Source organism: Hippopotamus amphibius, chromosome 3 (genome assembly GCF_030028045.1).
Source record: "Hippopotamus amphibius kiboko isolate mHipAmp2 chromosome 3, mHipAmp2.hap2, whole genome shotgun sequence".
Taxonomy (NCBI): domain Eukaryota; kingdom Metazoa; phylum Chordata; class Mammalia; order Artiodactyla; family Hippopotamidae; genus Hippopotamus; species Hippopotamus amphibius.
Genome location: NC_080188.1, coordinates 183,482,012 through 183,509,372, shown reverse-complemented (window position 1 = coordinate 183,509,372; position 27,361 = coordinate 183,482,012). Strand labels below are relative to the sequence as shown.

General features: G+C 35.5%; 1 protein-coding gene across 7 annotated transcripts in view; it reads right to left on the bottom strand.

The window, feature by feature from the left end:
* Window positions 1–27,361, bottom strand: part of GPATCH2 (G-patch domain containing 2) — a 171,825-nt gene that overhangs the window by 101,760 nt on the left and 42,704 nt on the right. The window lies entirely within an intron of this gene.

Here is a 27,361-nt window from a genome sequence, read left to right as displayed (position 1 = left end):
ATAATTATATGGTCTCCATAAATGAATGCTGAACAGACTCTATATTTTAAAAAAGCTGGATATGCCTCTAAGGGGTAGAATAATCAATCCAAGAATAATATTATATTGATTGATCTTATCACAGAGCTAAAATGTGGAGGGATCAGAGTGAATATGGCTTCATTTGAAATCAAACAGCATTCAGTTGTCAATTTTGACAGAAATGCCACAAGCACATTATTATTATTAAGAATATGCATACTATATATCACAATAATAGTAAAGTGTTTAGGGAATATTAAATAATACTTTAAAAATAATTTTAAAGTTTCAACAATTTTTTTTTGTATTTTCTATTATTACTGTTTTTGAAATTAAAAGTAGTAAGTTATGCTGAAGGAAACATAAACACATCATAATTCAACATAACCTCGTAAGATTCAGGACACAGATTTCAATTGTGATTCAGATTGTATTACAATCGTGTTTGCATTTGAGAAGCCATTTGTTCACAATGGAAAATATTAGCTCAGTTTTGTGAAATAGCATGGCGTTTTTAATGTAACCGAAAAGTAACCAAAAGCTTTCAAACAGGGTAAAAATGTTATATCGTGCTACCAAGAGAGAACCAAGCAGTGTAAAGCCATATTGTCCCACAGCATGAAGTGATCAGATACCTGCCTAAAATGATGGACAGCTCTGGCCTAGTGAACAGGCAAAAAAAATCCCATTTACTCTCATCCAGATGGGACCAACTGGACGCTTCAGCGCAAACAACTCATCCTTCTTCGGACCTTCTTGTCCAGCTCCTGAGCTAGCTCCAGCTGCTAATGATGAATATCAAGGCTACAGTAAAGTGGGTGACAACAGAAGCCTTGTTATAGCTGCCAGTCTTCCGGTCTTGTCATTATTACACATTGAAGATTTATTTGAGTTTATTGTTGTGCACAGGGTCTAGCCATTTGCAATTCATCACCTACTACAGAAAGTTCAAGATAGTGGCCGAAGCTATAATTGCCGCCTCCACCTGCTTCTGCAAATTATGAGGTCACTAGCTAGGGCAGCCCAGTCTTCACTGAGCCCAAAAGTCACAGCAGCATCTAGGATAAAATACTCAGGCCCTATCTTCACTTGAGCATCTCTTGAGATCACATTAATAACGCTACATTGCCTGGCAATTGATTAAATCCTATCTATAGGACAGCCTGCTCTATAGCAAACACTAAAAGGTTACAGCTACAGAAAAGAACTAATGAAACTATTAGAGCTGCCTGGCAATCTGAGCATTATTGTTATTATTGTAAATGCTACAGTTACCATGTGTTTCATTCAGGAATATACAAACCCACTAACAAGGCACATTTCTTTTATTTAATCTAATTTCATCTTCAGAAATCAAACTAGTCTAACTGCAGATCTGTGTTGGAAGTAGGTGGGATATAAATCCTATATAAATTTTAAAAAACCCCAGCACTTCAGTAGAATTGGTAGGATAGCTAAAATCACACACAAAGACATCATATTGCTATTTAAGATTTTTTAAAAATCTTCATACATTTGGGACTTGAATGTTACTATACCAGTATGTTAAATGAGTTTGACTCAGAAAAAACAAAGGCGATAATAAAAGCAACCATTTTTATTTTTAAATTAAGGCTTTTCTCCTATACTTATTAGTATTTTTAAGATATAAACTTTTTTATTTTCCCTCCAAAACTGTTGGAAAACTTTCTGAGAGCTCCGCCTATACTACTGAGCATTCAAGGTTTTATAGCCAGTGCTATGAACAGTAGGAACTTCTATGATTTCCATTCTTCTAAAATGCATGATTCACTCATCAGTGTACAGATGGCTTGAAAATTTATGATATCTGAATCTTTTCACACTTGGTATTATGCCATTGCTTGGTTGCTACATCCTCACTGTTAATGGATTTCTAAAACCAAGATTTACTGAGATAGGTATTTTTTTTGTTTCAGGGCCTCTTTCAAAAATCAACATGGCAAGTAATGCAGAAAAAAAGGTAAGCTAGCCTCATAATTTAAAATAAAACCCCAACTATTTATAAAGATTGTCTATATCTTATTTCATTCCCCAGAGTGTAGTGATATTCAATGATTTCATTTTATAAGGAATCAAAGTTCTAAGTGGAAAGTTTCTGTCTGCAAATTCTTTTATAAGTGGTTTCATCTACACTGTAGCTTTCTGCCACACTGACTATAAGGACAGCTTGAGAGGACCTATTTCCCATTTGGTTCCTGCTTCTATGTTAGGGTATGGAGGTTTGGATGTTATGATGTTATTTTTCATTATCATAGGTTTGGTCCCATTTTGAGTCTCACCTAGACTCGCCTCAGGAACACTGTGAGGTAAGAAGTGAAAATGTTCCTGATACTTCTTAATCAAACTCTTTTTCCAAAACCAGAACCATAACATAACTAACGTAAATGTGCACCTCATTTAGCTATCCTGGGTTGGCACTTGCTGGAAGGCTGCAGAGTACTGGATGCTGAAAGCCTTGCTCGCCTTCAGTTTTCCCCTCTGTTGATCGGCTCAGACAGAGCACAGGGGCAACAAACTACCCGCAGCAACAGTTGATGGAGAAAAAGCCAGCCGGCCTGGGAGGAAAAGTTCACAAGCTAAGGTATTTCTACAAGAGTAATGACTAACAGAGCAACAAATTAAGAAAGTCTACTGCTATCCACCCCATTTAGGGAATCTTTATGGTTCAAAAAAGAGACACTCCTGATTTTCAAATCAGAATCACCACGTAAAACTCACATTTGGTTAGGCGTTAGTGAGGATACTCAGCAACACAGAAGTGGGGCTGGAGTTCTGATTTCATGCCTACATACGGTTTTAACTAACATCTGCCCTTCACCTTAATGTTTTCAAACTCCTCTTACATATATGACCCCACAACAATCTTGTAAGGTAGGGATTAATATGATATCCATTTTACAGAAGGAGAGACTGAGGTTCAGAGTGCGAAGGGATTTTTCCAAAGCCACACAACCGGCTAAGTCATAGAGCTAGATCTCCATCACAGATCTTACTCCAAATCCTTTACTTTGGACTAAACCACAGGCAGAACAAAAGTCATTCAATTTGAAAAACCTTTGAACTGCTCTTTCCTTCCTAAGACTGAAAAGATCTTTGCAGTGAATGAATTTACAGCTTTATATTTTCTCCAAGAAAGCTTATCTTTCCCCCTTAGAACATGAATCTAAACTACTAATGGAACAGAAACAAAAATATAGAAAACATACATTGTTTTGCTCTTTTTACAAAAGCTGTGAAATATAGCTTATATAGTTAACACTGTATAAAAACACATGATCAATTTAAGGAATAAGAATCCAGGCCATGTATTAGACTGTTAACAAATTCCAGATGCCTTCGTCCACACTGATAACATTCACATTTTCCCTCTTCTCCTGAGGTAACCACCACCCTGAATTCTGATTTAATCATTCTTTTTTATTCATTAGTTTTACTACCGGTTTATGTATCCCTAAACAATACGGCTTAGTTTTGCCAATCTTTGAACTTCATATGAACAAAATTATACTGTATGTATTACTCTGCAACTTGCTTTTTTCTTCCCATATTATATTTTGAGATTTATTGATGTTGTTGCTTATAGCTGTAGTTCACTCACTTTTACCACTGATATAGTATTCCACTCAATGAATATACCACAATTCATCCACTCTCCTGCTAATATACATTTATGGGTTTTTTGGTCCAGTTTTCATTTTACAAAGACTATGAATATTTTGGGGCATGATTTCTAACACAAAATGCAAAAGTTTCTCTAGGGTATCTGCTTCGTGAGCAATGACAAATTTATGAGATGACAAATTTACTCTTTTCAGGATATTGCCTTTTTTCCACAATAGTTATACCAGTGTACACTCAGAGGCAATGTTTCTGGGACCCCGTTATTCCTTACCGTGCTAACAACTTGTATTGTCTGTTTTCAACTTCGGCCAATCTGATGAGCAAGAAATCATACCTCACTGTGATTTCAATGACATTTGCCTAAATTCTAAAGAAGCTGAATGTATTTTATGTTTATAGGCCATTTATGCTTCCTCTTTTGTGAAATACCTGTTCTTTTCGTTTGCCCATCTTTCTATCAGGTGTTTACATCTTTACTAATTTATATCTTTATATACTTTAGATTCTAAACTTTGATAGTTAATGGCATCCCTAAAAGCGTCTCTCAGTCTGAGGCATGGGGCACACAAGTGCACATGTGTGTGTCTTCATTCTCTTTTACAAGTATCAAGCTCATCATTTTTTTTTAAAGTTTTTTTTTTTTTTTTGATGTGGACTACTTTTAAAGTCTTTATTGAATTTGTTACAATATTGCTTCTGTTTTATGTTTTTGGTTTTTTTGGCTGTGAGGCATGTGGGATCTTAGCTCCCCATCCAGGGGTCAAACCTGTACCCCCTGCACTGGAAGGCAAAGCCTTAACTACTGGACCACCAGGGAAGTCCCTCAAGTTCATAATTTTAACATGGTTGCATCTATCCATCTTTTCCCTTATGGTTTACATTTTATTTTGGTCTTATTTTAAAAAATTCTTCTGCTTTAAGGAAGTTGTTTCCCAATATTTGTTCTAAAAGTGTAACAGCTCTGCCCTTCCATTTGTGTGTTTAATTCACTTGGAAATGATTTTTGTACGTACTGTGAGGTAGGGGACTCCACTTCTGTCCCCCCCCATATGAATAACTCATTGTCGCTCCATCACTGACTAGTAAGTCCATCCTTTCCCTGATGATTCATAATATCACCTTGTCGTATGTCCAATGACACTGTTTGCGTGGTTTTGTTTGGGGCTCCCTGTTCTGTTTCATTTGTTGATTTTTCTATTCCTAACCCAATACCAAACTGTCCATTATTGTACCTAAGACATTATTTTGAATTCTAAAAATTTTTAGTACATGCTATTCGTGCAGTAAAATAAGCAGAAGTCCAACTTTATTACCATTTAACAAGTTAATAAGCTGAAGACACAAGTTAATCTGTAAAATGCTTCTGAATCATGATCCACATCTTATGATTCTCCAACCGATGATTTTCTAATCCACTGACTTTTTCAAAGCATTTTCATGTTATCTCACCATCTCGAACTTAAAATGATACTGATTATATATAATGTCGAGATTATTGTGGGAAAAGCACAGGCTTTGCAGTCACGCCAAAAAAACAATTGGAAACAAGGCTCTGTAAAGACTGAGTGCATAATCTTGGGCAAGTCATCTACCTTTCTGAGGCTGAAAGTCACGTGATCTGAACAGTATCGATCACTACTATCTTTAATGGGTTTCTCAATGTAGGCGGTAATATATTTAAACATGTATCACTGTGCTGGACATCCAGTAGGCTCTAAATAAATTGTACACATTTTAAGATTGAATACATGTGAATCAGGTTATCTTTTACTAGTAGGGTTTAATCTACAATGACATTAACTAAAAAATAAAATCAGACATCAAATGTACAAATTTAATGATCTGCTATTGTACTTACACACACTATAAGAGCCCTTGTGCTGAATAAATACATCCAGCTGACTATTAAAAAGTCAAGAACCAACCTAAGAACTCCACCAATTATCATACCATATAATTCATGTTCTTCAGCATCTTTTTCAAAAAAATTAAACTCTGATACTTGCCTGTTCAGAGTTCACATCAAACCTGTACCCCCTGCACTGGAAGGCAAAGCCTTAACCACTGGACCACCAGAGAAGTCCCTCAAGTTTATAATTTTAACATAGTTGCATCTATCCATCATACCACCCCATCAAACCCCAAAGAAGTTTTGGGTTAACATTAAAAGCAAACAACACAAAAGACCACAATTAATCAACACAGTTTGCAAAAGCCTAGCTTCCTTTCACTTCATCCAACTACACTTGGTGGGAATCAAATCTTGTTCACTAAACCCACTCAGTCTCTCTCAAGCAAATGTCTCCCTCCTCACCTCCAAGTGGCTCCTCAGCCCCACAATGCCACAGTAATATATATGTAATCATATTAATTAAAAAATAATTAGACAATGAATTACAAACTGCTCCAAACCTTGAAAGTTACAACCAAATCCTAGGAAAACAATACAATTATTTTAGAGCTGAGAAAATGGAGGCAGGAAGAGGTTGAATGACATGACGGATTATACAGCTTTAGGTATATTATAGCCCTAGAATTCTAACCAGATTGGCTAATGCCAAAATTCACCCCCAACCACCACATGATGCCATGAGCTATTATTGCAAACTGTAAGCTTCTATTACCTCCCTCCTAAACATCCTTTACAAGGTGGTGAGAAATGATTGGTTCTATATTTATATATATTTTGAATACAGAATCTTCAATGTAGAATATCTATATTTTGAATATAGAATCTTCAATGGCTCCTATCTACCTACGACATGAAAAATCAAACTCCTTTTTCCAATACTTAACTGAGAGCTGGCTACTGCCTTCCTGGGGTCCTATTTCTCATTGCCACCCACTTTATGCTCTTCTCTCATCCTCAACAAAGGACTCTCCTTACCTTTATCTTAACACATTATAAACATATAAACTGGATTAAGGGAATGGAAGAAAGGGAAGTTAAAAAAAATCTGACAACCAGGCAGGATGAAAGCCAGAGGGAGTGTGGGGCCAAGCTTGTGTGTGAGTGACAAGCTGAGACAGCAAGTAAGCACCATCCAGAGGTCCAAGGACAAACCCGAGATCGCACCTGGCCAGAGAGAGAAACCAGACAGCAAGCAAGAGCACCCACATGAGCAAGAGAGTTAGGACGCTGGGAGCACACACGAGAGAGCGACAGAGATGGAGAGACACAAAAAGCCAGAGCCAGGGAGAGCTGCACACTCCTCAGGGCCCCTCGTCAGGCTGTTCTGTGCCTGACTTGCCTTCTCTTCTTCCTCCCTCCCTCCTGCTCCTGGTTACATCCAACCTGTCCTTCGAGGCTCAGCTCAGAGACTCTCTCCTGCCCAGTGTTCCCCACACCCACCCCAGGAGGGTAGATCCCTGCCCTTCTGCTCTGCACCCCCCAGAAGCCCATCCGCATTGCTAGCACCGCACTTAGCAAAGGGCTTTGGAAGTTCCCCTATGACTTTCTTCATCATTCAAATGCAAATCCTTTGGAGTGGTTTTTTTTTTCCATCTTTAATCATCAGTGTCTTGCATACAATGGGGTTCAATAAATACTGAATGAGTGACAAACTCAAGTATTTCAATTTCTCCCACAAACATCTTCCAAATATAATATAGACACACTGTCTTAACCTCAGCTATAGCGCGCGCGCGCGCACACACACACACACACACACACACACACACACACTTTCTCAAATGTATTTTTTCTTTGATCAAGATTGAATGTTATCAATAGCACAGGGAACCATACTCACTATTTGGTAATAACCTATAAGGGAAAAGAATCTGAAAAAAGATGTATATGTATGTGTAACTGAATCACCTTGCTGTACACCTGAACCTGACACAACATTGTAAATCAACTATACTTCAATAAGAGTAAATTAATTAATTTAAAAAGATTGAATGTTATCAAATAAAACATTAAATGAGGAAATTCCCTGGCCGTTCAGTGGTTAGGACTCTGCACTTCCACTGCAGGGGGCATGGGTTTGATTCTGTTTGGGAACTAAGATTCCACTTGCTGCACTGCATGGTCAAAAAAAAAAAAAAAAAAGGATTATATTATATAACTCAAATATTCTAAATATAATGGCCCACAAATGATGAACCATGGCTTCTGCACGTGCTTCATTGATAGCAGAGTTTCTCACCCCCTGCACTACATGCTCTGAAGCATGTCATCTGGGGATGGATAACTCTGCTGTGGGAGCCTATCCTGCACACTGTAGGATGTTTAGCAGCATCCCTGGTCTCTCCCCATTGGATGCCAGTAGCACCAACCCCCCCCCCCCTTGTTTTGACAGCCACCACTGTCTGGTCTCTTACGGAGATCCAAACTTCTTGTGCTTAAGAACCACTGACTTACAGCAGTTTTCATTTTCTTCAGGTACTCATGAGTTAAAGTATTATTCTACACTTTTTCTCCGTATACTATCTCCATATACTATCCATTTTAAGATCTTAAACGTAAACTTGACACAGATTGTGGTATGGGTTATTCGACAGGGTAGGGGGGGGAAAAAGCTCAATCAGCCCAACTTCAGTGCAAAAGGTGAGGGAATGCCAGACGTTTGAAAAGAAAGTTTTAAATGTGTAACTATGTGTGTTGATGGATGTTCACTAAATTTATTGTGGTAATCATTTTATAATATATATCTAAGACGAATACAATGTTATATGTCAATTGTGTCTCAAATTAAAAAATAGAAAAATGAGAAAAAAAAAGAAGTTTTGATAACATGAGTAATTCCATTCACTTTTGGAAAAAAAGAAAAAAGATAACTGTGTGTGTTATTGACACCTTTTGGGATAGCTGCAGTTTTCAAAGTCATTTCTGCAATACACTTGATTTTTTCCTTGTAGGCAGAATCAAACCAGACATTTAAAATTACAGCTCAACATGGGGGTAAATAACTGCATCTGCTACCGAACTTAATAAAATAATCACAAACACCACTGCTTTGCTGACAGGAGAAACTCTGATGTCATTAGAACTAAAGAAAAGTTTTATCTAAAAACATATACACAGCAATACCGTGATAAAACTAAATTTAGAGAGTGAAAAACGGAAAAATCTGTGGCACTTCAAGCAGAGGGAAGATTTATGATGACATTTGTCATTGGTGTGCGTGTGTATTTGTACTTAATGCCTTTCATGCAAGCTCGCCAGTTCAGCTGAAGCTCCTTCTCTTTCCTTTTTTTTTTTTTAACTGCGTAAGATAATCCCAATACTCTTTTCACATTCCGATGTGTGCCAAGTTGATTTTCAAAACTGGATCTTCACAGATTGGTACTTCTTTCTTCTGACAACAGTCTTTCCCCCACTTTCTTCTGAGATGACTGCAGTTATCTAGAAGGCTCCCTGAAAGTGAGTGGCTCATCTACAGACTAAGCACCCATCAACTGGATCATCATCTTTATCCCCAGCCCCTGACAAGTGCAGGAGATAAAGCACAGCGACACGGGGTGCCCAGCTCAGAGACGCCCTGCCTCTGCAGGTTATGGGCTATGTCTCTGCTTTGCTTTTGAACTGACCCAGAGGACTTTTTCTGGGCGGTGCCAAGCCCTGAAGGACAGAAAATTCCTCCCTCTGAGAACGCCTTCTGGATTGGGTTTCTCCAAGCAGGTATACTGGAATTTCAAGACTATGCCTCTTCTATCAGGCATGCTGAGTGTGGACCCACCCTGTGCCTATACCTGTTCCCCTCTTTACCACCAGGCGCCAGGGTACCAGGAACATGATAGCCATACTAGTGCTCCAGGAGTCAAGCGCAACTCTAGCAATTCTCAGTGGCTGAAGAGGGCTCCAGTGTTGAGGGAGAGGACAAAAGCTTTGGAAATAACACTGCAGAGTGGCATCCAAGGATGCATCTTAAACACACACACACACACACACACACACACACACACACACGAATTTTACACTTCATCAGCAGGTGCAAAATAGAGTTCCAGCAATAATGTTTCACGTAGTAGAGTTCATTTTATAACTTTTCAGGCAGTGGAAATTTTCCTAATAAATTCTTGCTCAGAACCCTCAGGCGGAATGAATGACTATGACTGAGGGCAGGCTGGATTCCTATCCACTTAACCATTTCCTGGCACCTTTGCCAGGCCTGAGGCAACTTAGGGGACTCGAGGGCTCCAGGGACCACAGTTGGAAAACTACTAGGAGAGAAAAATACTGATCAAGAAAACGTAAGGCCTGGTCTTCAGAACATTAATGGAAAATAAACTCAAGAGTGACAACAACAGACTTAGAGCCAAAAGACTGGTATGTGAACCACAGTTCTGCAGTCACTGGGTGTCTAATCTGAGCCACGTCCTTCAACTCACTGACCTTTCATTTTCTCAGTAATGAACTACATAGACATATCCACCCAAACCGCAGGGTCTGATTCACTTACTATCAACTGAGTCCCTGACTAGCAGTGTGATCCTGAATAAGCCACTTAACCTCTCTGTACTCCAGTTTCTTCATCTGTTAAAAATGGATGCTCTTACCTACCTCACATGATAATTGTAGAGATTAACTGAGACACTTGGCATCTATGGAAACAGTAAAGATCAATAAATTCCTCCTACTGTTTTCTAGCAGTAAACTTGGAAACCTATAAAAATACTATAAAATATTTTGCAACATACTATTTTTGTTATATTATATTTACCTTTTGTTGTTATTGCTGTTATTGACAATGACCCTGGTCCAGTGGCTACGTTGTTATGGGGTTTCCACTGAGTTCCAGTCTACACTTAGATTCCAAAGAGTTTCCGTGGGTCTGACCTTCATTGTCAAATGTAAGCTATCCCGCAAGTAAGGGATACTCCTCTTCCTACTCCTTCTGTTTAATAATCTCAGCTGGAATTCCTCCTCAGAACTTCACAGTAAGCCACGAGGTTCTCCAACAGAGCAACAATTTGTCCATTTATTTAAACTATAGCTATACGGCCACTTAGCCTTTTCTTTGAGATAATGAAATGGGTCCAGTATATATTCCGGAATATCAACAACCACAGAAACTAGTGACATTGTTCAACCCTTCACATTTTTAACAACAGAAAATTTTACTATATACAACGCTGCCTTGTAGACTGAGTCACAGTTAATAATGCTGGTTCTAAGGTCAACAAACATTTTTCTTTCTACTAAGACCTACCATGGTAGTGAGAAAGAAAACATAAGTTAATGAGTACAGTCTTAGTATCAAAAAAAAAAAAAGAATTTTAATTCCATTGACTGATGAACAAAGTGCTTTTTCTCTATTCTTTGAACTTCTGACATTCAAATTTCAATTCCTAAAAAAACCTAAATTTCCAGAAATTATACAAATAGAAAACAAATACATTTTGACCGAACTGAACTATAATGTTCTCCAAAATAAAAAGAAAATTAGTATTGTTATCTTCTTTAACTACAGTGTACACACATGTCAGAAGAGTGAAGAGAAAGTTTTAAAGAAGGATATATAAAAAGGATAATTTATTCCAGAATAATTTACAGATAGAAAAGCATGTTGCAAATTGCTCGCACAGCTCAAAAAGTTTCTTTAATACCTTCCTTGAAGTCTGATAAACATCCTCACTTCAAAAAAGGGTAACAGTATTTGCAAATTGAGCAAGAGGACCCGATGATAGCCATATATAATCAGTTGTCACCTTGCAGCTCAATTAGCCCTCATGTAAAAACGAGGCATGTAAGGAGAAATGAGGTTTTGACATTATCTCTGCCAGCAAGATAATTACCCAGCCTTCATTTAACAGTAGGGCAACACTACTGTAGCAACAAATTAACTCAGCCCCATTTGCAATTCATGGTGTGTTTTCTCATTTAATACCATTTGTCTTACCCCAAGTGAATGTTTCCATTAGTTTTCTCTAGAACAGCAAATACTCAGTTTGACTCCACACATTACATCACTGCGTCAATGCTTACCTTCTAGCAACTCTTTGAAAGCATATTCAAAATGCGATCGAATGTCCCGTGTTTCCATTTCAGCTACCACTTTTCTCCGGTTTATGGTCAAATAATACAGTAGGTGTATCTATATTCAACCATCAAGGACATGAGATTCCCTATGCCTACAATCAATTTCAGAGGCGTTTTCTCTTCTCAGAAAAATCAAGAAAGAGACAAATATAGACAAGTTCTAACCTGGGTACCCTCATATATTATGTTATTAATATATTTTCAAGAGACATTTGAGGAAAGACATCTTTTTTTAAAAGTGTGCTGGCTATACATGTTAAGTTTTTATATATAATAGCCTAAACAGATGATTCTGTCATCTCTTTTATTTTCCTTTCCACATTTTACATTAAAAGTTTTCCTGCGCTTGAATTTAAAAGGCACTCTGTGCCCCTAAAAGTAGGCAGGACTGAGGAAAATTTTTGAAAAGGAGGAGTGTAATGTTTAAAGGGTCATAAGCACAGAAAATAAGAACTGTACTGACATGAATGGGCCTGTCATTAAATTTTATGTTCAATTCTAAAAGGCAATGCTAATTTGACTACTGATTTATTATTTGAGATTTTACACACTGAATAATTCACTATTGACAATACAAGAAGCCCTAAAAGTCCTAAGAACCCTCAAGTCCCCAAGAAATGCTTTCTTCCAAGAAGAGAAACCTATACAATGAAGTCTTGAGCTTTAAACATTCAAATATAAAAAGTCAGGTGCATTTATTTACAGCTAATGTTGTGTTAGAAGGAAAAAGAAGAAAACTTAGCTCTATGTTATAAGTGAATATATAAATATTCCAATAGGAAATTTCAATTTTTAAAAATAAAGTCACTATTTTGCATGAAATTTAAGGAAATTCCTGAGGAGAAAAACAATGCTCTCAAGAGTTTTATTTCATTTATCACAACAGCGATTAGCAAAAGTATCTGTGGGAAACTACATTATTTTATGCTCTTAAGGATTAGGAACAAAAAGATACATATATGTACACTTCACACAAAGTTTCATTACTAAAATGGTTACTTTAACATTATAAACTAGCAAATAAGTGTTCATGATTTATTAGTTTTCTCTTTTTTTTTCTTTTATCTTTAATTAAGACAATTCACCAATATCTCCACACTCTCAAGTAACTAACTGTTCTAAGGGACAGATTTAAGGCTTGAAAGTTAACATATAGACAAGATGTATCAAAAACAAAGTTCTATGCTTTACTGTATGGTCTAACCAGTCTCACAGCTCTAGTCAAAGTGATGGCAAGTAAAAGATGAAAGAACCAATATTTTGCTAGTTCTTACAAAAGTATTTTAGGAGTGAAGATTTCTTCTCAACACAGAAAAATTTTTTATATACTTGTCTAACAGTCATCCAGCCTTGGCTCCAACAAATTCAAATACAGAGAAAAAGACATGAAACAAAGACAATAGAAAGTTAAATTGTCTTTTCGCGCTCTCTTGGCCTTGCCAATCACACACATCCAATTATTGTGAGGAGGGTAAAATGCTTATTCTGTAGGTGTCCTCCAGTCACGAGCTCTAAAACTGAGGGTGTATTACCATCACAGGCCTCTACTTTGTGTACATGAAATAACAAATTATATACAAATATGAAAGATACGGAATTTTGTATTTGTTATATACAGTAAACACAAGTCAACTTGGCAAAGAATATGAACGGATATCATATCCAGTATATGGAAAATTAATTCACCCATCCAATTATTAATGAAATATATGACGAAATACTCATTCTTCTGTTTCATTACTCATTTAATCAGTTGGGTCACTTTGGAAAAGATCAAGACAGGCAAGTATCCAAAAGTGATATTTAAATTAGTACTTAGAGGATGAATATGAATTATCTTTAAAGTATGCAATTAAAATATGCAATAAAAACACTGATATGCTATAATTGCATTTAACACAAAGTAGACAGTTAAAATATGAAATAGACTGTTTTGCTAGTGTAGGAGTTTTGCTCCTAAGAAACTTCAGTTTTTAAAACGTAATTAAACAATTGTTTCATTGGGAAATGTGGTTGGAGGATTACTTTGAGACTCACAATAACACAGTGATTTTCAGGCAAATTGTTAAATACTAAAAGGTTTTTTATGGCTATGAGAGTAGAGCTATAAAATTTAACCATCACTCGGCAAAAACAGTTCTTAATTATTATATCTAGCTTTTGCATCAGAGTATTGGCCTTTCTTCACCAATTCATGATCAGCACTATCATTAATGCGGTGCTTTATACATTTTTTTTTAAATAATCATCTCTGATGAAGCACAAAAATACTAAAACAATGCAATTGTGATGTATGGGGTGCAAGCACCTTACCTTAGCTGGTTCAATTCAAGTAATAGTCTGTTATATCCAATTTGCTTTGTGAACATGCAAATATAATGCAGGAGAAATGCCCATGGGCAATGCTGAGGAGTAACTGATGAAACAGATTTATTTAGACACTATGGATAAACTGGTATAAGCCGTTGGCTTTAAGTATTTTAGAATATCTATAGTCTTCAACAAAGTAATTCTACGGAAGTAACTTATTCTAAGGAAGTAATCATGTGTGTCTGTGTCTTGGAAGGGGGAATCCTACATGTACAAAGAAGTTCATCAAAGTATTATTTACAACAGTTTAAAAATGAGAGCTTAAAGAAAGGAAATACTTTATATTGACAGGATGGAATATTATGCAACCATTAAAATCTATGGTTATGAGTACATGCTTCTATGTTAACTCAAAACGTATGACTGAAAACTGCATGCACAGTGTGTACTCATTCATTCATTTCTTAGTTCACTGAAACAGTGACTGCATGTCAGCTATATGTCAGGCACTGATGAGGCCATGAGCACGTAGCAATGAACAAAGCAGACAAGAATCTCTGCCCGCACAGAGTGTATATTCTAACAAGAGGAGACATACAATAAACAAATACAGATGGTTGTCTGGATAAGTGAAATAGAGTGCTAGGCCAGGAGGGTTGTGGGTTTTAAACAGAAAGTGCGGGTTTTAAAATGGGGGTTTTAAACAGGTGAGGGGGTGTGCCAGGGGTGTATGCAACAGAAGAACATTACAGGAAGTGGGAACAGCTAGGTTGGGAGCGTGAAGGTAAGAAGGCCAGTGTTGCTGAAGACAGTGAGCGAGGAGATGAGCAGGAGGAGGTCAGAGAGGTCTGGGGGGACGATGGGGTGGGAGGGGATTGTGCTGATGTGCGGTCTTGTCTTGTAAGCTACTGTAGGACTTCTGCTTTTATTCTAGTGAGAGAGAAGGCTAGTAGAGGATTTTGAGAAGAGGCATGATGTGATGGGACTTCCATCAAACTTGTCACTAGCTGCTGCTTTGAGAACAGACTGTGGGAGAGCAAAGGCAAAAGCCAGCAGCTTTTACATCAGAAACAAGAGGAAAGTCAGACAGAAAAAGACAAATATATTATATTGCTTATAAGTGGAATCTAAAAAAACATACAAATGAACGTACTTACAAAACAGAAAGACTCACAGACATAGAAAACAAACTTATGGTTACCAAACGGGATAGCAGGGTGGGGGTGGGGATAAATTAGGAGTCTGGGATTAACATATACACACTACTGCATATAAAACAGACAATCAACAGGGACCTACTGTATAGCACAGGGAACTCTACTCAACATCTTACAATAACCTATCATGGAAAAGAAAAGAATCTGGAAAAGAATACACACACACGCACACACATATATGTATAAGTGAATCATTTGGCTGTACACTTCAAACTAATACAACATTGTAAATGAACTATATTTTAATTAAAAAAAAAAGAGAGGGAGTTCCCTGGAAGTCCAGTGGTTAAGACTCCATGTATCCACTGCAGGGGCCACAGGTTTGATCCCTGGGGAACTAAGATCCAGCATGCTGCGTGGCATGGCCAAAATAAATAAATAAATAAATAAATAAATAAATAAAATAAAACCCAATGTCTAATTTAAAAAAAATGAGATGAAGTGGTATTAAAATAAGGAGGAAAAATGAGGTGATAAGAAGGAATCTGATTCTAAAGACATCTGAAGAGACAGATCCAATTAGATTTACTAACATTGAGAATATCATGAGAGAAAGAGCGGACCCAAAGATGACACCAAGATTTGTGGTATGAATAACTGAGAAGAGAGCACTGGCATATACTGTTTTAAGAAAAAAACTACAGGAAGAACAGTGGTCAAAATTTAGTAGCAGCTACTCAGGAACTTTAAAACACATTTATAATTAGTTAAATAATAGGTTTGGTTCTGATAAAAATCCTAGAAGGAACTATATCTGAAAAAAACAGTATATTACTGTAATCAAAGTTCTGAATAAAAAAATGATGAATGACTTCAATAACTAAGCAAGGGGGGCAGTGAATTTTATGAAGCCGATATTTAAGATACTGGATCAAATGAGCTGACTTTAAAAGAATATGTACACTATATGAAATGAAACCAAGGATGAACATAAAACACTAGCACAAACTCGTTACAATATCACAAGGAGGACAAGAGCCCAGAATAAATGGGGGCTGGTGAAAAATGCTAAAAGCAAAAAAGAATGGGAGATGAATTTATTTTTGGCAATATCTGAAGCAAGAAAAATGAACAGAAAAGAGAATCACTGCTTGGAGAGTCGGTATGGATGGCAAAAAGAAGGTAGAATTTTACTTCAAATCCTCTTTATCTTCTCCAAAGGAAGAATGGTCTTCAAATTACGAAGGTTAGAAGACATACTGTTACGAGAGAACTAAAGTCCAGGAGACAAGAGATATGAAAAGGGAGCACCTAATTCTTCTAATAAGTCAAAATTCTAGGCTTGCATAAACTGTAAGGTATTAAACATGTTTTTGGATATAATTTCAGAAATAAATTGAAAAACTCTTTTCCAAATCAGAAAGAGGAAAAAAGGTATTAGAGAAGTAAAATTGTCTAACTAGGTTGAGTTTCAAAACTGTGGAGTAAAAAAAATACAGCTGGCGCATAACAGACCAAAAGAGTTAATGTCAAATCAACTTGCACAATTCTAGAATAAAATGTAAAGCTGATTACTTGTGAGGTTAGGAGATATTCTCCTCCTGCTTTCCTTCTCTGTGTGGCTGACAGAAAAAGGCAATCAATACAAATCAACAAAAGAGTCAAAAAGATACCTGCATCCCAATGTTCACAGCAGCACTACTTACAACACCCAAGACATGGAAGCAATCTAAATGTCCGCTGACAAATAAATGGATAAAGATGTGGTATACATACACAATGGAATACTACTCAACCATTAAGAAGAATGAAATAGTGCCATTTACAGCGACATGGATGGACCTAGAGACTATCATACGAAGTGAAGTCAGAAAGAAAGACAAGTATCATATAATATCAAATTATATGTGGAATCTAGAATATGATACAAATGTACTTATTTATGAAACAGAAACAGACTCACAGACACAGAAAACAAACACACGGTTCCCAAAGGATAAGGGGCAGGGGGAGGGATGAATGCAAAATAGATAAACAACAAGGTCCTACTGTGCAGCACAGAGAACTACATTCAATAGCCTTTATTAACCATAATGGAAAAGAATGTGAAATATATATATATATGTATATATATACACACATATATATATAATCACTTTGCTATACACCAGAAACTAACATAACCTTGTAAATCAACTATACTTCAAAAAAAAAAGTAAGCAAGGATTACTAAAAAAGATTCCGTTTTTACATTCTTTCTTATTTTCTATTTGTTTATAATAGGGTTACCTGGCCAATGGATTGAAATGCTACTTTAGAAGTAATTTAATGTCAGTATACCTTAGATAAAGTGTCTTACAAGGTAGGACAAGACAGGGCAGTGTGATACATTCATAGCTAAATTACTTAAAGAATAGTAACTGATGTCTCAGGCTAACCTCAAGGAAAGATTCTGGTAACCTACCCTTGGCTCTGCCTTTAGGAGAGTACAGTTGCTGTTAAAACTAACAATATGCATTTCAGTAGACAAATATGAAAGTCATATTTGGATAAGAACAATCAGTGATATACAGTGTAGTGGAATTTTCATGACAAATAAGTACAAAAGACGTAAATCTTCTGGTTTTCTAGTGCTAATTGAGACAATAAGAAAAGAACTGCTCAAATCAGTGTAATTTTTTGATACTTCCATGGAAGTGTAATTTATTGAGTACCTACCATGTATCAGGCACTTTACTAAAAATGTACCAGGTACTTCATTACAGTCTACGTAACTCAATCTTTACAACTAGCCTACTTTATACAAAAGGAGAGAGACTTACAAGGTTATAAAACTTGTTCAAGATCAATTCGCTGACTGGAGCCAAGATCTGTCCAATTCCGAGGCTCATATTGTACTCAGTACCATACCTTAACAGACACCGTCTGTCCAGCTCGATGTGCTCTGTACCAGGAAAATCACATATGTGGGACAAGCACTTAATTCTGAAGAGGTATGGTCACACATTAACAAGTGTGTAAAGAAGGGGATAAATGATAGTGACGTAATCATAGAAATCTCTGCATGATGTAACAAGGTTATAAGAAAACAGTTGTTATGTAGCATGGAGAAGATACATGAAAAGCTACTAAAGAAAAATCCTGAGTTCCGACATCAGGACTGTGTAAGAGAATGGACATAAGCTCTGGAACCAGACAGATTTCGGTTCAAATCTGTGTTTCCAACTTAACCAGTGATGTGATTTTTGAGTAAATTATTTAATTTCTCTAGGCCTCACTTTCATCAATTAATGTACAGGTAACAAAATTTACCTTGAAAAGGTATTTTGAACAATAAATGAGATAAATACAGCTCAAAACAGGTAGTTGAAAGGGAAATTAGTGTTTTTTCCTATTTGCTCCCCCAGCCTAAATGTCACTTCTACTCTAAATCTTCTACTAATGTTGCAGCCCAAGACAGAGAAGAAGGCACATTTATTATTTTTAAATTAGTTCAAATCGCCAGGCTCATATAAATATTCAAATATTTCAAATACAATCCTGGAACTGCATTTTCTGTGCACCTATAAAATGTCAGGAAATTTACAAACTAATAACCAACAAAGTGATGACAAGTGGAGGTAAAATTCTATATCACGTTATTAAACAAAGAATTTATGAGGAACTAGAAAGGAGACAGTAATTACTATGAGCTAACACAGGTTCACTGGGAATAAGTTTTGCCAAGAGAATGGCATCTATTTCACTGGCAAGGTCACTATTCTGAAAGGAAGATGGTAAAAGTATGGTGTATTATAACTTCAAAAGGGTATCTCACAAAGGCTTTAAAAGGATTTTTTGCATTAAGAGTAAACTATGGCTGATGAAAAGTTTAGTTAGGTGGAATTATAGAGAGTTAAGTAAACTTAGGTAAAGAAGTTTCCATCAGCAGGCATCCTTGACTCCTTCTGTTTAGTCAACATTATTATTAAAGTATTGGAATAAAAAAATCAAAAGCTTGTTTCTTAAACTTAATGGCACAAGACCACATTAGGTGACAGAAGAAAAGTAACAGGGACATTACAATGTGCATTTATCCTCACACACGCATGCGCGCATGCACACACACTGCTCTAGAGAAAATGGAAGATTTCTACCTTGATAGAAGTTTGCATAAATTAGAGGTTTAGCTGCAAATTCAAAAATATGCTCAATAAAATGTCAGCCTAAATGTGACGTGAAAACCTCTTCCCCACCTCTGCTCCCAAATGAAGCATTTTTAGGCTGTTTTAAAGTAACCTGTCTTCCAGTTCCCAGAGCAAAAGAAGAAAAATATCACATGAATCCAATGGTATTTTACTTCCAGGTATCATATTTGAAGGACATATAAGCACATGTCAAAGAGAACTATCAGAAAGGTGAAAGGGTTTGGGAAAATGTAAAAAATAACTGATGATCTGGAATGAAGAAGATAAGATGTAAAACTGTCCCAAGTATTTGTGGGACTATCATGTGGCAACTCTTAGTTCCTTTCATTTACCTGTTATCTTTATACCCATGTTACAAGTGAAAAAAAACTGAGGCTTAGAGTGGTTACACAGGTAGCCAGTAGAAGAACTGGAACTTAAACTTAGGGCTTGTGACCTTATGCTGTGTAATCCCAGAGGGTGAAATGGAACCAATTATATTGTGAAGCCAGATTTCAGGTCACTAAAAGTTAGAAATAAAAACAAAACCAGTCTCATCATGTACAGAGTTTCCATGAAGTCTGGCCACAAAAGCAAATCTACATAATGTTATCAAGAACAACTTGAATCTGTAAAAACATGTCATCTATGTTTGCAGACTTCATGGGCACCTGGTAGAAGCTGAACAGCCATTATGCAAGATGTTCCATAATCCCTTAATCTGCCCAACAACCTCAAGGAAACAACAGAATCCTACTAAACACTAAAATAACTTGCCCAGGGTCTCAGGACAAACACATTAAAAGTGAATAAATAAAAAGTGAATAAATTAAAATCACAGGTCTTCCTCATTCTTTGTCCTATAGTTCTCTTACCCTGGCCACACATTAAAATCACCTAATGCTTTTTAAAAAAATACCAGAAGTTCTGATTTAATTGGTCTGAGATGAAGTCAGCTGTTGAGATGTGGATCTGGCTTCCCAACAACTGAGTACAGACATGGTCACACATACAGGAGAGAAAAGCTACTTTTGGGGGGGGGGGAGGAGGAAGAGGAGGGATAACCATGAAAAGTGAGTAGAAAATAGCAAAATAAAGTGTTCAAGCATCTTCACAGAAATAAAATTCCAATGCAATTTTGTACGTATTTAAGATATATTCAAACAAAATCCAGATATCCTGAGATCCAAAACAGTAGAAGTGCGAGAAGAAAGGCAGCCTGACACTAAAGTTAAGGACCCACTCATCTGAAATATGCTTCTTAAACACACAAAATGACACTTTTTAAAGTCAAATACTGTAAAAGATTACTTGTCTTTTGCACAAATGGCAGATTTGTTATCATTCTCATCATATTGAAAGCTTATCCAACAGATGCCCTCTCTGTACCCTCCAATAGCTCTTTGTGCACTCAAAATTAACCCCACTATCACAGTGTTTCTTGGATTAACCAATGTAAGATATTTGAAGATGGTCTTTGTTGTTGTAAAATGAGAAAAGTTGCATTAAAAGCATTAAAATAATTGTGGTCACTTGGAGAAGAAAGAAAAATCAGCAAAATACAGTGCCAGCATTTTATGTGAGCCACTCCTTGCAAACAACTAATACAGTTTTCAAGCTCTTTAATTAAAGAGATATTCTTTAAAATTGGGAAGGAATGTTAAGTTGAATGTCATCCCCTTCCTCCCAGAATGAATGACCTCTGATAAGTATCTGAACCATTTAAACACAAACACACATAAAATGTGATTTTTTTTTTAATTCAACAAACATGAACTTTGGCGTGAGCAAAGCAAAGCAAGAACTATTTTCTAAATTTAATTAAACAGAAAAAGACAGAGCTGACAAGCAGATGCGTTGTCTAAAAAACTTCACAAGCTAGATGTTAAGGAAAGGAGTGTCATTTTTTGTAATAAGAGCCCAAGGTGACTGCTTATGTTTTGTACTGCTAGTTAATTCTAGCTGGAGCACAAATCTTGTCTTCTCTCTTATAATTAATTCTCAGTGTCAAAACTGCTAAATGTCCTTTTCAGAATCAACCTATCCTGGCTGTTAATTATATTACAGAAATATGTTCAAATAATGTTAATGGCCTGATTCTAATGCTCACAGAAGAAGCTATAGGTAAAGCTCAATTAATGACTTAGCTAAATATGTTTACTTAATTATTTTGCAGAGAACATGACAATGATTTGCTTTTTGCCAAAATGATACCTGAAGAGATGATTTTTAAGAAGAAAAGAAATATGTGCAGTCTGGACATAGATACAGGATAGGAACCACTGCTTGGACATTAAGACAAATCCTGATTATTCTCAGAAGTACGTGCATCACTGAAATATTATTTTTTAGAGGGTTTCTCATATATTGAGAAGATAGATAAATAAGAGAAACACAGTGGCCAAGAAAAATTCTTTGAAGGGTAGTAATACGAAGTGTGCCTTTTAAACATTTTTATGTATTCAAGTACAATGGTCTAATTTTTTCAGAGGTCCGTATTTCCAGAAGCCCCACCCCAGACAGCGCCCTAGAAGCTGCCATGTAAATTTAGATTGAAACCAAGAAACCCATCACTGCCTCAGGGAGAGCCTGGAGCTGACAGAGTTGACTTAGAATCCCCCAGAGCTCCAAGACTAGTCTAAGTCTAGGAAGTGCCCTTCTATTAAGGCCTGAGATGTACAATGACATTCAGTGACTTCATTTAGTTTCTGGATGGTTTATGTGTCTGTGGATAGCTAGCTTGTAACTTACAGGAGTGAAATAAAATAATAAATGGAGTAATCATACACCTTAAAAGAGAGAAGGGGAAAAAAACCAAACATTTCTGAGCACCTATGATGGATGAGTCATGCTGCCAGGTACTTTACATATGATATAGTCATTCAACCTGTCTTCTCCCATAAATATTGTAAGGTATACATGATTATTCCCCTTTGTAAAAGCAGAAAGGTTAAGTAAATTCTCCCAAATCACTCAGTCAATAAGTGGCAGGTCCAACCAGAATTTGAGTCCATGTCATTTTGGCAGTACCTAGTAATGTACAAAGAAAAGCAAAACTCAAGATCAATTCAGAGATAAGGCAAATATAAAATTCAATCTCATATACACATACTTGAAATGTAAAAGATCATTTTTTTCCCCTTTAATTCCTGATTAATTTATGCACAGGTTTAAGAGTCTGATACTTGTACTTTTTTCGAGGTCTGAGGAGTGATTGGGCCTATGGTGACTTTTGCACTTATTATCATAATATTTATAGGTTTAAAAAAAAAAAGAAAGTAAAGTCTTAAGGCTTCCTGATTCTTACACAAGAAGAAACAAAGACATAAAGTGCTTAAATGTCTTGCTCAAAGTCATAGCACTTGACTTTTGCAAAGCTGGGATTAGACCTCAGATCTGACCCATGGTCTACGTTTCTTTCAGTTACAAAGTACTGGGGCTTTTTTGTTTGTTCATTTTGTTTTGTTTTTCCCCTAGCTCTGGAAAAGGTTGAAACTGTTAGTTATCATATGACACAAACATGAAAATGTCATAAAAATCCTCTCAAAAATTAGCATATTCAATCATTGCCTTAAAAAGAAAAACAATCACCTGGGTTTATGTCTTTTGTTTTAAAAAATAATCAAATGGTATTAAGAAAGACAAAACTAGGTAAGCTTACTTAACCAAAATAAAATTTGGATTTGTAGGTCAAAATTCCACGTGGCTGAGATTTAAAATATAACTGATGTAAAAAAATCAATGCATCATGACATGAGAAAACTGTTACTGATTCTTTATGTGCTTCCAATTTGATTGCTTTGGCCTTCCAAACAAACACATGGAAGTACCAGAAACCTATTAGTATGGTAATAAAGCCTCACTCCTGGATGTGTACAATCTCTATGCTTGGAGGATAACAAACAAACAAACAAATATCAGTGTAAAGATCTGCTCTAGGTTTCAATAAAATAATATGTGAACTAATTATAAAATGTAAAATTTTAAAGAATTTTAGAATAATCAGATTTCCTTCAGTTTTAGAATAATCAGGTTGCCTTCCCTTTAGGTCCTTACAGAAATTCATTTCTATACGTCTTAAAAGCTAATGGCTTCTTATCTTTTAACCTATTGTTCCTATTTTAGTTCACGTTTTTTTCAAAATTCCAATTTTTAAAAATCCAAACAGCTTCAGGTTATTATCCTCTATTACTACTGCAAAACACAGTAAATACAGTGGATCCTTTTACAAACAGAAAATAGTATAGTTGATGGGAATATGTTTAATTATATGAGCAGAGAAAAGGGAAATATATAAAAGGAATGTTATGAGCAGAGAAAAGGGAAATATATAAAGGGAATATACCTACACACAGATGAATATATGCATGTACACATATACACATTTATATACATCAATATTTGGAATGCTTTTGCTTGGGTTATATACTTTCTATCCCCTGAAATCAAAGTAGTATAATAATTTTAAAATGTATTTTCTTGTTATGAATACATATTGTTCCTGTCATGTGGAATGAAATAACCAGAACAGTGATGACACACTGGCTGATAATAACTCAATAATCTATTTAAAGTGAGAGTGTATGTTCCTAGAACAATATTGCTAAATCGTTCATGCTTCATTACTGCAAATTATATAATATAAAATAGTGATTACAAAAACAAAATGGGTAAGACTTCTCCTACTTTTGTGCAACCTATGTGACTTTAAAAAAGAATCACATGTACACATCCATGCTAATCATGTTCCCAGATTTTTATATATTCTATGTACGCAATTGTAGCTGGCCACATAATTCACATGCAGAACTATCCCCCTTTGAACTAAATGAATTCTGTTATAATGGAGAGTTGAGACCTGAAAAAATTGCTTACAATTGCACATACAAGTGAAAAAGATAGCTAAGTCTAAATTAAGATGTTGGCTATGAGGTTTCCAATAGGACCTTGACATGACTGGTGACCTACTCATGACATGATCACACCAGTACGGATTTGGAATTCTATTAGTATTACCAGAGGAAAAAAAGTCAAGGAGTCATCAAGAAAACAAATCTATATCTTCTACTCCATCAGCCAATTACTGTTGTTAAAGTGGAATTAGATGGGTATTGACAATACGAAGGGGATAAGGATTAAGCAGATGACTGAATATATCACAAGCAGTGGTGATCATAGTTTGGATTTTTCCCACTGTTTTGTTTTTGCTGCACAAAGTTTTTAACAAATTCTAAAATAGGAATGTGCAAAGTAGATTAACTACTGCTAATATCATGCCTGACAAAGTACAAATCATAATATATTTGCTAACTGGATAATGCACAAATATTTTGACACAAGGTACTATTTTATACAAGTATATATTCAACAGCTTAGCACAGATTTACTAGAAATCTGCACCTGTCTATAAATAAAGGACCCCTGGAAAGATTAAATAAAAGATTTTTTAAAAATTTGCTAATATTTTAAGGTAGAAAATTCCCCAATTGCTTTTTTAAAATAATTCTATTTAAAGCACCAAAACTATTTTTTTGTGTCTTGATGGTATTATTTGCAGTTAAGGCTGGTAATTCTCCCACCATTAAATCAAATCTGCAATCTGTATCTTCTTTTAAAAAATAAGGATAATACAATTCAACTGGTTATAAAACCAAAACACTTCTATTGCATGGGGGCAGTATAGTGAGCATAATACTTAGGAGTGTGATCTTTTACTTTAGAGAGACCTAGTCTCAAGTCTGGGCTCTGTCTTTCTCTATGATATGACCTTGAGGCAATTACTTAACCTATGTCTTACTTTTCCAACCTGTAAAAGTGAGATATAATACCCACATCATATGGCTTGTGAGGATTAAACGACTGTGCTTGTGTAAAAAACTTGGCACAGTATTCAACTATTGTTAGCTTTTGCTGTTATAAAATGTTAGCACTGTAGTTCTATTGAACTCAGCCAGTTACTTTGTCTAAAGATAACAATCAGTCTTGTTACATGGTGATTTGGAATTCTTCATTTGCTAAGTGGTCGAAGTCATGAAAGTATTGGTTATCAATGCCAAGGTACTATAATAGAGACTGGTTTTACTTTGTACCACAAGCCCGACTCCAGCCAGGAAAAAAAAAAAATCACACAGCATTGGGCAGATCTGATTTAATGGTGGAAGAAGAATTACCAGCCTAAACTGCAAATAATACCATCAAGGCACAAAAAAATAGTTTTGGTGCTTTAAACAGAATTATTTCCTCCATAGCTTGATTAGTTCACTAAATTCTGGTTAAAGTTTCGGGTACCATCTTTTGCCATTTTATTCTTGTGTCAGAGTTTGTTCCATTTACACTGATTTTCCTGATTGAATAACACTGCCACCTTCCCCTTAGCACGTGACTCACATATTTTGATATTAACTATATTCACTACATCCTTTGTTCTTTAAAGTCAACTTTAGATGGTACACAATAGAGATGAATATATTTACTCCAGTCTAAAATATCTATGTACATATGATCAGATGAATTTGTCACTGAACTTGGATTCATCATCACTTGATGCTACCAGTTTCTGTTTTCTTGGTATATGAATATAGATGAGTGATCCTCTCATCCATCCTAAGTCTACGACGACTGATATTCTGGGTTAGTCAAAAAAATGTAAACAAAGTTTTCACTTACAATATCAAAGTAACTTTATTCACATGCACACTTAGAAATTAGGGTGGATTATTATGCCTACAAGTTTTAAACCCTCATGAAACTTTTCTTGTTTTTAATGAACTGAGGTAACTTCACTTCACAATCTTATTTTTTAAAAGGTGTAAGTTCTCCTAAACTTAAAATGCACAAAACAGAATATAAAGGAACATGACTTAGTTTTGTAATTCAAATAAAATTCAAACAATAATAATTTTACAATAATATAAAAAAACTAAAAATATATTGTTTAAAGAAACATTAGCAAAGAATGCCAAGAACATGGTAAGGAATATCAAGGTTTCCAATGGCAATTCACTCAAGAGAAAAATCATGAAAAATGCTAAGAGGCATGAAAATGTGTTACTAAAATTTTAGTTCTAGTTTAAAAATAAAATTCTAATAAGAATAAAAATGCAGAGAGATGCCTAAACACAGACAAGAAAAAAACCTCTAGCAAATCTAATAAATTTAACTTGCCCTGCCAGATCTTTTCAACTTATTGGAAAATTCGCTTGACTTAATATTGACACAGAGATGTGTAAATCAATACATTCAGAATGAAAGATATATTTTAATTTAAAAATGTTCAGACTGCAGCAGTAAATCTATGCACTTAGCACATAAAAATCATCAAGAGTTTAAATGTTGAGGTATAGCATTGGGGCTCACCAACTCCTAAAAGTGAATGCCAAATACTACATTTTTACCATTAAAATTTTTACTTTTTAAGGCACATGTAAGGCCATCTTTACAAAATTTACTGAAATACATTTATAAGCAATAGATAAGCTGAATTTTATCGAGAATCCATCAAAGTCTGCAGCCAGGGCACCACCTATCTGCTGTTCATAAAAAGTCCTATTTTTATACACAACTAGCAAAGCTATTGTGATTTTTTTTGAATGAAATGAGACACATAAAAGAAAGTATCCTCTCATCTCAGTGATTTTCTATGCAGTCAAAGCTTTAACTGCTATTCAATATGGTAGCCATCAGCCATAATGCATGGCTATTAAATTGTGTTAAAATATGAACCACACAACAGATTTTGAGTACAAAAAATGTAAAATATCTCACTATAATTTTTGCTAAAATAATTTTACTAGTATATACACACATTTTCAGGGTAAAAACCAGAAATAATCATGGGTTTCCTTAGGAATGTATTACATAAGAAAGCCAGACTTACACAAGCACAAAAATATAATTTCTCTATCTCCTTAAATAAATTTATTATATGTGCACAAGTTTAATTTGGTCAATCACATCATAAATCTATATGACCTGTAGATTGGGAATACTATCGTCTATGTATTGCCAATCAGATATTATTTAAAAAATGAAAACTAATAATCATAATTCTGACCACTGATAAAATAACCTTTCAAGTC